We start from the raw sequence: 14,679 nt of genomic DNA on the forward strand, positions 1-14,679 counted from the left end.
TAGGAGATACAATCAGCTATATAAAAAAAAGGTCTGAAAAACAACTGGGAAAAATCTCTTGAAACTATTTACAGGTTGAAAGAAATAAACTACTAACATAGTAACAACAGGGCTTCCCAGGTGGCGTTACTGGTAGAAACCTTCCTGCCAATGCAGGAGACATAAGAGAAGTGGGTTCAACCCTTGGGTTAGGAAGATCCCCTCAAGTAGGGAATGGCCACCTACTCCAGTGTGCTAGCTTGGGGAATCCCATGGACAGAGGAGCCTGGCAAGCTGCAGTCCATAGGATCACAAAGAGTCGAATATGACTGAAGAGACTTAGAAGGCTTACTTTTGAACTGTGGTGCTGGAGAAGACTCTTGAGAGTCCTTTGAACTGCAAGGAGATCCAACCAGTCCATTCTAAAGGAGATCAATCCTGGGTGTTCATTGGAAGGACTGATGCTAAAGCTGAAACTCCAATACTTGGCCACCTCATGCGGTGAGTTGACTCACTGGAAAAGTCTCTGATGCTGGGAAGGATTGGGGGCGGGAGCAGAAGGGGAGGACAGAGAATGAGATGGCTGGATGGCATCACCGACTCGATGGACATGAGTTTGAGTGAACTCCGGGAGTTGGTGATGGACAGAGAGGCCTGGCGTGCTATGATTCATGGGGTCACAAAGAGTCAGACACGACTGAGCGACTGAACTGAACTGAACTGATACTTCATTTAAACTTAGTTTTTAGCTAACGTTCCTTTTCTCTTTCAGGATACCACCCAAGAGATTGCATTACACTTAGTCACCATGTCTCCTCAGACACCCCGCTGCTGTAACATTTTCTCAGATACAGCTTGTTCTTCATAACACTGACAGTTCTGGGGTGTAATGGTTAGGTATTTTGTAGGACATGCACTATTAGAATTTGTCTATTTGTATGTGTGTGTGTGTGATTAATCTAGAATTTTGGGTTTGCGGAAGGAAAACTACAGACGTAAAGTTGCATACTATCAACATGACTCATTACAGTAGATGTTAACCTTATACCTGGTGTCTCATATGGTAAAGTGTCTGTCTACAATGCAGGAGACCTGGGTTTGATCCCTGTTAGGGAGGATTCCCTGGAGAAGGAAATGGCAACCCACTCCAGTACTCTTGCGTAGAAAATCCCATGGATGGAGGAGCCTGGTGCAGGCTACTGTACATGGGATCGCAGTGGAATATGACTGATCGAATTCACTTTCTATTTCACTTTATCCACTGTGAAGTTATTCTTTTTCGTTTTTGTACTGTAGCAGTAATAATGATAGTTTTATGATATAATACTTATTCTGTGCCACAAACTATTCTAAAAAGTCTTTGTATATTACTTTTTCGTGTAATTTCTTCCATAGCAAAGTTCTCTCCAGCTTTTATTATAATATATTTTCAAATATCAGATTGGGGGAAAAAAATAAATGTAACTGGCTTCCCAGGTGGTTCAGTTGGTAAGGAATTCACCTGCAATGCAAGAGACTCAGGTTTGATCCCTGGGTAGCGAAGATACCCAGGAGAAGGAAATGGCAACCCACTCTAGTATTCTTGCTTGGAGAATCCCATGGACAGAGGAGCCTGGTGGGCTACAGGGGTTCACAAAGAGTCAGACATGCCTTAATGACTAAACCATTTTTCACTGTTTCTGTACTGTAGCAGTAATAATGATAGTTAGATGATATAATACTTATTATGTGCCACAAACGTTACTAAACACTCTTCCTATATTGCATTTTCATGTAATTTCTTCCATAGCAATGTTCTCTTCAGTTTTTATTATAATATATATTCAAGCATTAGGCCGGGGGAGATAATATATGTTACTAGTTGCAAGTGAAAATTATTTGCATTTGCCTAACAATGATTTTGAGGAAAGTCCATTTGTTAAACCTTCACAACACTTCAGTTCTCAAACATGCTCCCTAATTCATTTTTACTAATCTGTATTCATTTTTCTCATTCAACAGCCATTTTTCATGCCTAGCATTTTTTAAATTTATTAAAATGTATATTATTTTCAGAATATTTCCAAACACAGGTGAGTTATCAGCTATACACCTGGACATCTTTAACATTTTTATTCTAGCCCAGTTTGACCAAGATACTTCAACTTTTTGTTTAAAAAAAATATTTTAAAACTTAGAAATTTTGGAACTTCCAACTTTTACAACTAAGTTAAAATATAAGTATGGTTCCCTTGATGAAAGTGAAAAAGGAGAGTGAAAAAGTTGGATTAAAGCTCAGCATTCAGAAAACTAAGATCATGGCATCTGGTCCCATCACTTCATGACAGATAGATGGGGAAGCAGTTGAAACAGTGGCTGACTTTATTTTTCTGGGCTCCAAAATCAGTGCAGATGATGATTGCAGCCATGAAATTAAAACACACTTACTCCTTGGAGGGAAAGTTATGACCAACCTAGATAGCATATTAAAAAGCAGAGACATTACTTTGCCAACCAAGGTCTGTCTAGTCAAGGCTATGGTTTTTCCAGTGGTCAGGTATGGATGTGAGAGTTGGACTATAAAGAAAGCTGAGCACTGAAGAATTGATGCTTTTGAACTGTGGTGCTGGAGAAGACTCTTGAGAGTCCCTTGGACTGCAAGGAGATCCAACCAGTCCATCCTAAAGGAGATCAGTCCTGGGTGTTCACTGGAAGGACTGATGCTGAAACTCCAATACTTTGGCCACTTGATGAGAAGAGTTAACTCATTTGAAAAGACCCTGATGCTGGGAAAGATTGAGGTCAGGAGGAGAAAGAGATGACAGAGGATGAGACGATTGGATGGCATCATTGACTAGATGGACATGGGTTTGGGTGGACTCTGGAAGGTGGTGATGGATAGGGAGGCCTGGCATGCTGCGATTCATGGGGTCTCAAAGAGTTGGACACGACTGAGCGACTGAACTGAACTGAATTGCAAAACAAACAAACCAACAAAAATAGAAGGGACATGACCTTTAAAAATTTAAGAACATTTACTGATTTCTTTTTCTGTATGTGCTGCTCAACCTACAAGAGATGTGAATAAAATATCATTTAAAGCAATAGTGTTAAAGATAATTGTTAGTTAAAGAAAATTTGGACCTAAGAAACGACTTTTCCAAAATATCCTTTAAAAAGTTATTATTGAATAATCACACTTTTAAATTTTTTCATTAGCATGTAAACTGTCTTCCTGAATAGATTTCCAGGTTTAAAGGAAATGGCAGTTCATTTTGTAGTTGCTAATATCATGCCCATTAAAAACAGAGTCTCCATGAATGTTGATTAGCTGACTGTCAAGGGAAAGCACAAGGTTTCCAGCAACTATTTGTAACTGGTGTGAATCTTATTCCACTAACAGGTATATAAGGGGTAAGCTTTCCTTATGTAAGCATTTGATTCAACTTTATTTCTATTTTCAACTCTTATTTACTTGGGGGGAAGACAAGCATTCGTGGAAACCAGAATACACTTAACATCTTAAAATTCATTCTAAGTACAGGAAGTACAATTTCTTCACCTCCTGGGGTGATGATAGTGTTTTTTTTTTTTTTTTTTTTGCTTTGATTAGAAGGAGGACATCAATTTGAGGACAGAAAGCAGATGGCCGTTGATTAGTTATTTGGGTAATGGGAGGTCTGGACACACTGGTAATGCATTGGTGAGGACCTTTGGCAGCTTGGCAGAATTAGCTCCAGGTGGCTGTAGTTTCTCTGACTTGTTTTCTTTTGTATTAGGTAATTTCTGAATGGATCCCATGTTGTTTTTCACTAGTGCTTTTAGAACTTATCATTTCTTGTAATTCTTTTCTCTCCAATTAGAGTGACTAAAGTTTTCACAATCCATCCTAAAAGAGATCAGTCCTGGGTATTCATTGGAAGGACTGATGTTGAAGCTGAAACTCCAATACTTTGGCCACCTAATGTGAAAAGCTAACTCATTTGAAAAGAGCCAGATGCTGGGAAAGATTGAGAGCAGGAGAAGGGGACTACGGGGGATGAGATGGTTGGATGGCATCACCGACTCAATGGACATGGGTTTGGGTGGACCTTGGGAATTGGTGATGGACAGGGAGACCTGGCCTGCTGTAGTTCATGGGGTCGCAAAGACTCGGATACGACTGAACAATTGAACTGAACTGTGTGATTTCTAGATGAACAAAGCAGTGAAATTCTAATCATGCTTGACATCTCCTAGAAATTTATTTCCTTGTGAAAAGATTTGTGCTTCTTTCATTGGCCTATAATCTCTTTCCTCTGGGGTTCACTCAGGTGTCCTTCTTGAGCAATCTCCAGACTGTCCTTAAAGACATTATTGAGGCCAGTCTTGTGGCATAAAACAATGGGTTGGTGGTGTTCCCCTGGGGATCTTTAATGGTCAGCTGGCATCTGGTGAAGACTGGTAGTTAATGGAGAGAATATGGTTGTAATCAGAAGATTCCTGGTCTGAAGAATAAGCTGATAAGATTCTATTGAATCTCTTTTTGTCATTTCTCCTCTCACAACTGTGAGACACTATGTGAAATCTCTCAAATCTAAGAATTTCCTGTGGGTGTTTTTGTTTGTTTGCTTGTTTTCTGTCTCTGGTGAGGGATGTGGATTGGCACTGGAGGCTTTCCAATTTTCTTGGTAGTCTTCCTCCAACTCCTCCTTCTGAAGAACATACTCGGGGCACTTTCTGGCAACTGGTTTTTTCCAACTCTAATTCTTGAATCTCAATGTTTTGTTCAACCAGAATCAACATTTTCCACTGGGCCATCACCAAGTCCTCAGGAAATCTGATGTGTTTGTGTTTTCCCAAGCTATCTACTATCATCAGAACTCTGGTCTCTGAAAAATGGCTAGTCAGCGTGGAGGATTTGTTCAAATATTTCCATAGCTTCAAGGAGTCTGGGTTTGGAGTCAGGCATGCCTGCAGTGTGTTCACAGTTTGTAGCACCAACCTTGTTGCCAGCACAAACACTGGAAGTACTTCCTTATTGGATCGAGGTTTGTAAAATCCTGCAATAGCACCTCTGCTCTCTGTGCATCCTTGGTGGAGACTGAGGTGTGACTGACCCCGTATGGGCTTTGCATCTGAGGCCTGGGTGTGCATGCCAGGATCTGAGGATGACTCTTTCTAGGCATGTTGGCTCCTCACTAGCATAGGCAACCTCACTTCTGGTTCCGGGAATGAGGAAGTGTAGCCTGGAATGACATTCCAGTATGTATGTACTACAAGACCTAAGAAAGCCCCAGCACCTGATTCTAGTCTTATACATTCTAGTCACACAATCTATTTCTAAAATGGAGCTGTGAGCCACACCCTAATCAATACCAAAGTGGTCACTGGACTGGCTTGTCCACTTTTGGACTGAGTCAATAAGACTAATCCATCAGTAGCAACCACTCTAGGTTGAGGGATAGGAGCCAATGATGGCTCAGCTTAATTTCAGTCTCAACACAACCCAAGGGAATAAGCTATAAATCCCCATTTTATAGATGAGGAAATTGAGGCTCAGGGATATCAAATTAGCTTTCATATAGTCATATAACAGAAAGAGACAAAGTCAAAGCTTGAATTTAAGATGTCATTGTAAGGAGCAAATACCTCAAGACAAGAAGAAAGGAATTTGTCCAGTGTCAAATAGTATAGCCCTCGAGGGCAGTAATGGGTCTCATTTTCCCCCAAAACCAATGTCTGGTACACATGTATCAAATAAATTGACTTGAATGAATGAATGAATTAGTCAATCAGTAAATAACACTCTGATAAATCTGTCCATCAGCAGTAGGACCCATGTCAAAACAACTTGATACTATTCTGGACTGCAGTTAGCCTTATCCTAAAACATTAATCTTTATTCTTATTATTCTTGCTATTAAAAAAAGAACAACTAAATAGTCTTAACTTAAAATGTCAGAATTGATTACAGCTCCTTTGATTAGATGAGATTTTATCCTAGTCAGACATTCAGCAGCAGTGGCAAGCTCCTGGTCTGGCATGTTCCATAAAGTGAAAAAGTTCATGGGCTGTTCTTCCTTAAATTTTTATTTTTATGTAGACTATATTTAGGCAGTTTTAAGTTCACCACAAAATGTTCAGGGACTGCAAATTTACAATGGAACCCTAGCCACCATACCTGACCAGTCTCCCTTATTATTAATATCAATATTCCCAGCCAGTGTGGCAACTTTGTCATAACTGATAAATCTACATTGATAGATCATTATCAGTAAAATCCCATAGTTAACAGAAAGGTCTATTCTTGTTGTTGAACATTCCACGGTTTTGACAAGTGTCCAATAACATGTATCCACATTATAGCATCATACAGAATTTCACTTGCCTAAAAATCCTCTGTACTTTGCCTATTCATCCACTTTCAGTTAACACTATACCTGTTCACAGGTAATACAAGCACTTTATAGTACAAAATATTCCTGATTCTTTTCTCTGATCTAGCATCATTATTGTCATTCATTTTAGTTATGTTTACATAAATATTTATATGTATACCTATATATGTTAATATGTCATATAAGCAAGCATATACATATGAGCATATGTAAATGAATACATTGTTTCTATTATTTTAAACAAATTGTTACCTGTTTGATTGTAAAGTAATTAGCCTCCAATCCAATTAAAGTAAATAATTAAATTTTTAAAAAAGAAAAAGAAAAACATGCATTCTTTCTTTAGTACTCTTTCTTTTCTTATGTATTTCTGAATTTCTGAACTATATTAAACTCCTTCTCACTGGAGAACTTCTTTTTGACATTTTTTTGCAAATATCTTTCAACAAATTCCCTGAATGTTTGTTTGAGAAATTCTTTATTTCTCCCTCACCTTTGAAGGATAGTTTTGCGGTGTACAGAATTATAGGTTGGTAATTCTTTTTCTTTAACATTTTATTTCACTCCACTCTCTTCTGGTTTGCATGGTTTCTAAGAAGAAGTCTAATAAAATTCTTACATTTACTCTTCTATAAGAAAGGTATCTTTTACCAATGACTTATAATAGCCAAGACATGAAGCAACCTAAATGTCCACCAATAGATGAATGGATAAAGAAGATATGGTATACATCTATACAATGGAATGTTATTTAGTCATCAAAAAGAGTGAAATGATGTTATTTGCAGCAACATGGATGGACCTGGAGATTATCGTACTGAATGAATTAAGTCAGATAGAGAAAAACAACCTTACTCAAGTGGGTCGCAAAGAGTCAGACATGACTGACTGACTGAACTGAACTGAACTGATGATATCACGTGTATGTGAAATCTGGAAAAAAACATGATAAAAAAATCATATTTACAAAACAGAAACACTCACACAGTTAGAGCAAAAATGTATGGTTACTAGAGGAAAAGGGTGGAGAAGGAGGGATAGATTGGGAATTTGGGATTAACATAAATACACTACTATATTTAAAACAGATAGCCAATAAGGACCTACTACATAGCACAGGAACTCCACTCAGTATTATATACCTTCCTAAATGGGAAAAAATAATTGAAAAGAATAGATACTTGTATATGTATAACTGAATCACTTTGCTGTATACCTGAAACTAACACAACATTGTTAATCAACTATAGTACAATATAAAATAAAAACAGTTACAAATTTTTTTTTTAAAAAGGAAAATCCCTGCTATATACTGCTATATATGTCTGTTTTTGATGCTTGCTTTATCCTATTCAAGCTGTTTATTTTTCCTTTAGTTTGTCTCCTGTTTTTCTGTTGAAAACTTGACATGATGTACTAGGTCAGAGGGACTCTAGGTCTTCAGTGATGTCATGGTAAGGCATGGAGAAAGGGGAAATGTTCTATAAGCCTTGATTAGGTTGAATCTTTTAGTAAGCTTGTGCCTCCCAGCTGGGAAATTCACAAGTGATGCTCTATTTTTACCCCACTTTATGTGTCAGGATGATTGGAGGGAGCTAGGGAGAGCTGGGATATTTCTTTTTCTCTATGTGAAAAGTTAGAATGCAAGGAGTTGGGTATCCCAAGTCCCCTAAGTCAGTAAGACTAAAGCAAAACACCAATGGGTTAGGTATTGGTGAAAGTTTCCCTTATGGTTAAATTTTGTTAAGAATAACAAATATCAAAAATACTTTTTAAAGGCCATTCTCCTTTCTCTTTCCCACAAGCATGAGGGGATTTTTCTCTGATCTTCAGAGTGAGAACTTTGCAGAGTTTAGGTAAAAACTCACAAAAATATGCCCACCCTCCAACCCCACAGAGTTTTTAACTCATAGGTTTGTCCATACCAAACCTCCTGTAGATTACAGTTTAGGTTTCTTTTTTTTTTTACTCCAGTGGTATCCCTGTATCTGACACATTTAGCCTATGGTCCCAAGAGGTCCTTTGAGAGTCATTGCAAAATGTGTTCTCATTTTTATTTGAGTTATGAAGTGTAGGTCAGTTTATTTCCTGTAAGTGTAACCTTGACAAAGATAGCAGGACACTGTCTTGCTGACTTAGGAAGAATTCAAATAACAGCTCTTGGGAACTGCCCACATGTTGGCACTGAGGTTGAAAAGTCCTCGCCATGCTCAGAACAAAATCCAGAATGATCAAGTTGTGTGTGTTTGTGTGGTGGACAGAGGGATGTGTTCTGAAAGAGAGGAAAAGGATACTTAACTGTTTAGATAGGAAAGACAGGCTAGCTAGGAAAGCAAGAATAGAAGCAGAAGGCAGAAGAATTTGGACCTGTAAAAAATGGGAAGCTGTTACAGTTTGCGTGCCTGCTCATGATGATCTCACACAAGCACAGAGACTGGATACAAATCTATATTTCCCAACTTTCAAAGCAAGATTCTTTCTACTACTCTCAAAGAATAGTAGTACTCTCTACTGTACCTCAAAACTATTGAATTTAGCTCTTACCCCTTTAAAAAAAATTTTTATTGGAGTATAGTTTGTTGTGTTGGTTTCTTTCCCATATAGGTCATTACAAGATATTGGATATAGTCCCCTCTGCTATACAGCAGGTTTTTTTTTATTAGTTATCTGTTTTATATATTAGTATTTATACATCAATGCCAATATCCAAATTCATCCCTCTTCCCATTCTCTATAAGCATAAGTTTATTTTCTACATTTGTAACTCTCTCTTTATAGATAAGTTCATCCATATCTTTTTGTGAGATTCCACATATAAGTGATATCATTTGATAGTTGCCTTTCTCTATCTGGCTGACTTCACTAAGTATGACAATCTCTAGATCCATCAACTTTGCTGCAAAAGGCATTATTTTGTTCTTTTTATGGTTAATATTTCATTGTATATATATATGTGTGTGTGCATATATATGTATGTATATATTTACCACCTCTTCTATATCTATTCCTCTTAGATGAACTCTTATCCCACTTTAAGAGCAACAAAATTACCTATCAAAATTGCCCATTTTTCTAAATAAGTGATAGCTTCAGTGATAGTCAGTGTGGGTTGTATCTAACTATCAAAAATGCCCAGTGTTTTGGGATTCAGAAGTTTCTGAAATACCAGATAGATGCAGGCAAAAGTTGGCTTGCAAATAGGATTGGGTCATGTTTGTGGTAATTACTAGGGTTGATGCATTAGGCATGGTTAATAGAGAAAGGCAGGATGAAATATTGGAATGAATGAGATTTTATGTAAAAAAACAAAAACAAAAAATTATAACCAGGATTCAAATCCTAGATCCACTGTTTATCAGTTATTTATAGACAACAAAAATAAAACAAAATACAAAAACATAAACGTGAACTGCCCCTATGAGTTTATTTACTATGGATAAAAATATTATTTACTTATACTTTATACCACAATGCATCTATTATAAGTAAGGTATATGCCAATAACTAGATTTATTTCTTATGACAATTCTTATATTGCAAATCTGAGTTTATAACAATAACACTTACCTTTTAGCTGGCTATAGACATTAAGTGCAAACAGGAGTCATGGTAATCAACTTCCCACCAAGATATTTCGTCAACATAATCAGAATGTCCTCAAGGATGGGAGCAGTGTTGCTGACTATGTGTGTGGCACAGTTCTGAGTACTTACAAACTGCTCAGCAAATATTTTTGGTTTAAAATTAATGAAACACAAATTAAAGATTTAGAGCCAAGGATGGTGGACTTTGATAAACCTGTTAATGAGAGAAAATAGAGTTATTACCCATGCTGGACCAATACTGCCAGATAGAAAAAAATGTTAAAGTCCTATTAATGCTAATCTAACAAGCCAAAGCATATTTACTTATTAGAAGTCTTTAGCGTCATTCCTCCAATAAGTTCCAGATACTCTGCATGAATTTTTAAGGCATGGAATATTCAAAAATAGCACTGAAATAGTTGGGAAGAAAGTTGGAAAGAGTAAAAGTCAGTGATGCTCAAGAAAAGTTAGGAAGAGCAGGCCACAGCAACTTTTTAAAATTAATTTTATGCTGTGAACTTTAGCACATACACAAGATGGTATGAACACATGTGTAACCTAGCAAACTACTGTAAATTGAAGAGAATTTATATAAGTACTTCCAACGAGGAAAAGAGCATCGTCAGCACTCTCAAGACCTCTAACACCACTTCTGAATCACAGCCTCTCTTCCTCTGCAGGCAACTTCATCCCGCCTGGAGTGGAAATCACTTATATACTTTGCTTTATAAAATCATCAGTTTAGCGTGCATCACAGATAAACTAGTTTTGCATCTTCTTGAATTTTATATAAATGGAATCATGCTGCCTGTCTATTTACATACTTTAATCAACATTAACATTTTAAAATATCACTATGCACTCATGATATAGTTTCTCTTCGAAAAATAGGATATACTGCTAATCTCTGTCCACTAATAAGGCCTAAAAATAATGGCCAAGGCAGTAACAATAAACATCCCCTGCATCCAAATAATATAACATTCTACTTAAAGGTGGCTGAACAACAATTTAAAGGAACCAAAGCATCTTAGTTAAATAGCCAGTTCCAGGTCTGAAGCAATAAATGTACTAGATGGGCCAAGAATGACTTGTTAAACCTCAAAATGAGGATGCTTTTAAACAAAATGGGAAGGAAAACAGGTGCAAGACAGTGACATGAGGAGGATCTTAGTCTTTTAAATGAATACAGCAATTGATAAACAATAGATGCATGGATAAATACATGGAAGGGTGAATGCAAGGATAAATGGAAAGATGGCTGGAAGCTTGGATGGATGAATAGCTGAATGGATATATGCTCAAACTGCATTGTAATCTTTGAGCCTACTCATTCTATACAGCTTTTAAGGAAGATCTGAGATTTTACTTAGTCCATTATGCTTTTCTTGATTCCATGATTCCTCTGTAGCTCTCATCCTCTGGTCCCTACCTACTTCTCCTGTCTTATCTTTCTCCTGTCCTACATTTTATTGGTCAGCCACTCAAAACCACTTTTTAAGTTCCCTGTGTATATTTTGCAATTTCTCTTTTTAATGACTCTGCTGAGAATCATATCCACTGTCCTCTGGGCCTGTCTTGTGCTCTAGTTAATTAACTCCTAATACGCATTTAGTATGCAGACTGCCTCCCCTAGAAAACTTTGCTTTCTTGAAAATTGACATCAAAGTTCCTACCAAAGGGTCTAAACTATGACGGGAATATTTAATGGCTATGCTCTATAATTAATAGCACATAGTTTTTTTTTTTTTAATTAGGAAGCCATTTATTACTTGGGTCATATTTGACTGATTGTAGCATATATTTACTTAAAACATTTGTATACACATATATTTCACACATATAACTATGTAAAGCATAATTCAGAATTTTTAGATGTTATTATATCTAGGAAGACCCAGGATCACAGATTATGAGAACAAAGTCTTGTTTACAAGATGAGAACTACAATCAAGCACTTGAATTAAGATTAAACTAATATTTGGCTATGGTTTCTATATATCAGCCCATGACAGAGAAGAGATGGATAGAGAATCCAGAAGAGACGGATTTATGTACAACTATTTAGTCACCAGAAACCTTCAAATAAAAGTAATTGTTTTCTGTAGTACAAGGTGAAATAATCAACTCAAAAATTTGTTCTGAAATGGAGTAAATCAATCATATTTTTTGGGCATCCTATATCCTTAGATTATAATGTTTTTTTCACTGTCCTTAATTTCATACATTTTTAAGCCCAGTGAGAAACCTCAGTTGAACTAGTTCTTTAATCTTTTCTTTTAGAATTTATTATAATTGTTTTTACTGAAATTTGTTTTACCTCCTGAAGTGCTAAGATATTGGTTAAGTATATCAATAAAAATTTTATTGCCTTATCTTGTAACCTTTTAAAATAATCAATTAGACAATAAAAATAAAAATGGACATTAATTATATGGAAGAAAGTTTTAATACCTCTTCAACTTGTTACATTTTTCTTCTCCAAATGCTTTGAAATTGCTTAGAACAATTTGATAATACCAATAATAAATTTGGGTAACTATGTGGAGTAAATATAAAATGATAGACTAACAGAATTTATATCAGACCATTTTTCTGCTCATCTTAGTGAGATGGGAAATTTAATACATAAACCAATAAATTATACCCAGATGAAATAAATATTTGGTGATGTTTTCACCAGTGATTTATCAAAATTTTAAAGGAAAAATAGAAAAATTACTTGACTATATTCGAAAGATGTTCATTAAAATATTATATTTTTGAAAGATATAACTCATGAATTATGTTACCTGTTTTCTATGCCCTTCTTTATATCTTTTACTTATATATATATAAATGGTATATATGGTATTATATATATGGTAGAGAACTTAGCCTGCCAATTCAGGAGACACTAGAGACGTGGATTCAATCCTTCAATCCCTGAATCAGGAAGATCCCCTGGAGGAGGGCATGGCAACCTACTCCAGTATTCTTGCCTGGAGAATCCCCATGGACAGAGGAGCCTGGCGGGCTACTGCACACATTGCTGCAGTGTCAGACACAACTGAAGTGACTTAGCATGCATGAATGTGCTAGGTCACTTCAGTAGTGTCTGACACTGCAGCAATATGTGCTGTAGCCCACCAGGCTCCTCTGTATATATATATATATATTTTTTTTTTTCTTTTCTTTTCTTAACTATTTTGTTACAACTTTTGCATTCATGGTACAGAAGAGTATATAAACTGATTGATCAGGAAAGTTTTGATTAGTGTAATAATTGTCTCTTTTAATTGTTTAGCTACCTTGAAAGAAAAATTAAGTTCTAGAACTAAATGTCATGCTTTATTTACAAATTAAAATAAGAAAAAAAGATTTACATGCTCCTTTGAGAGCTTTGTATTAAAATCAGATAGATTGGAGTTTAACATAATTGAGAAAGTTATAGAACATTTTGAGGCTTAAGGTTTCCCATTTATAATATTAAAATATATTAACACCTATTTTAGAGTAGCATCATCGTGAGATAAAGCAGACTGTTTTGTCCTTTACCAGATTGTGAAGTAATATTTCAGGTAATACCAAAATCGCTGCAGATGTTGATTGTAGCCATGTGATTAAAAGACGCTTACTCCTTGGAAGGAAAGTTATGACCAACCTAGATAGTATATTAAAAAGCAGAGACATTACTTTGCCAACAAAGGTCCGTCTAGTCAAGGCTATGGTTTTTCCCGTGGTCATGTATGGATGTGAGAGTTGAACTGTGAAGAAAGCTGATAGCTGAAGAATTGATGCTTTTGAACTGTGGTGTTGGAGAAGACTCTTGAGAGTCCCTTGCACTGCAAGGAGATCCAACCAGTTCATTCTAAAGGAGATCGATCCTGGGTGTTCATTGGAAGGACTGATGCTAAAGCTGAAACTCCAATACTCTGGCCACCTCATGCGAAGAGTTGACTCACTGGAAAAGACTCTGATGCTGGGAAAGGTTGGGGGTGGGAGGAGAAGGGGACGACAGAGAATGAGATGGCTGGATGGCATCACCGACTCAATGGACATGAGTTTGAGTGTACTCCGGGAGTTGGTGATGGACAAGGATGCCTGGCGTGCTGTGATTCACGGGGTCGCAAAGAGTCGGACATGACTGAGTGACTGAACTGAACTGAACTGAATATTGCCAAACACAGATGGTGTGGAATTTTATCATTCTTGACAGCTGGAAACCAGTTTTCGACTAGATTCCACAACATCAGATATTTCTGGATATACTCTGGAAATAGTCATAAATTAAATCTATTATTGTTTACATCTTGACCATTTATTTGGCTCTGAGGACCAATCTCTTTCCCCTTGGCAGATTGCTTTGTCGTGATCACCTGATAATCTCTAGGAGTTCTGTGATTGAACTGCCCCTCAGGTTTTTTTTCTTCCTCATGCTGTTTTCAAGCTGGGATGGATACTTTTTGCTTTTGTCCCCCTAGAATACCAGCTGAGATCATGGTGTATATTTTAATAAAGACTCAGAGATAATGAAAGGAAAAGTGAAAGGAAAAGTGGCTCAGTCATGTCTGACTCTTTGCAACCCCATGGACTATACAATCCATGGAATTCTCCAGGCCAAAATAGTGGAGTGGGTAGCCGTTCCCTTCTCCAGGGGATCTTCCCAACCCAGGGATTGAACCGGAGTCTCCTGCATTGCAGGGGGATTCTTTACCAGCTGAGTCACATGGGGAGTCCAGTGAAAGGAAAACCTACAGTTTATAAGGAAAATCTAC

The sequence above is a fragment of the Moschus berezovskii genome, chromosome 2, assembly GCF_049115385.1.
Source record: "Moschus berezovskii isolate FMDL1 chromosome 2, NW_MosBer_1.0, whole genome shotgun sequence".
Lineage (NCBI taxonomy): Eukaryota > Metazoa > Chordata > Mammalia > Artiodactyla > Moschidae > Moschus > Moschus berezovskii.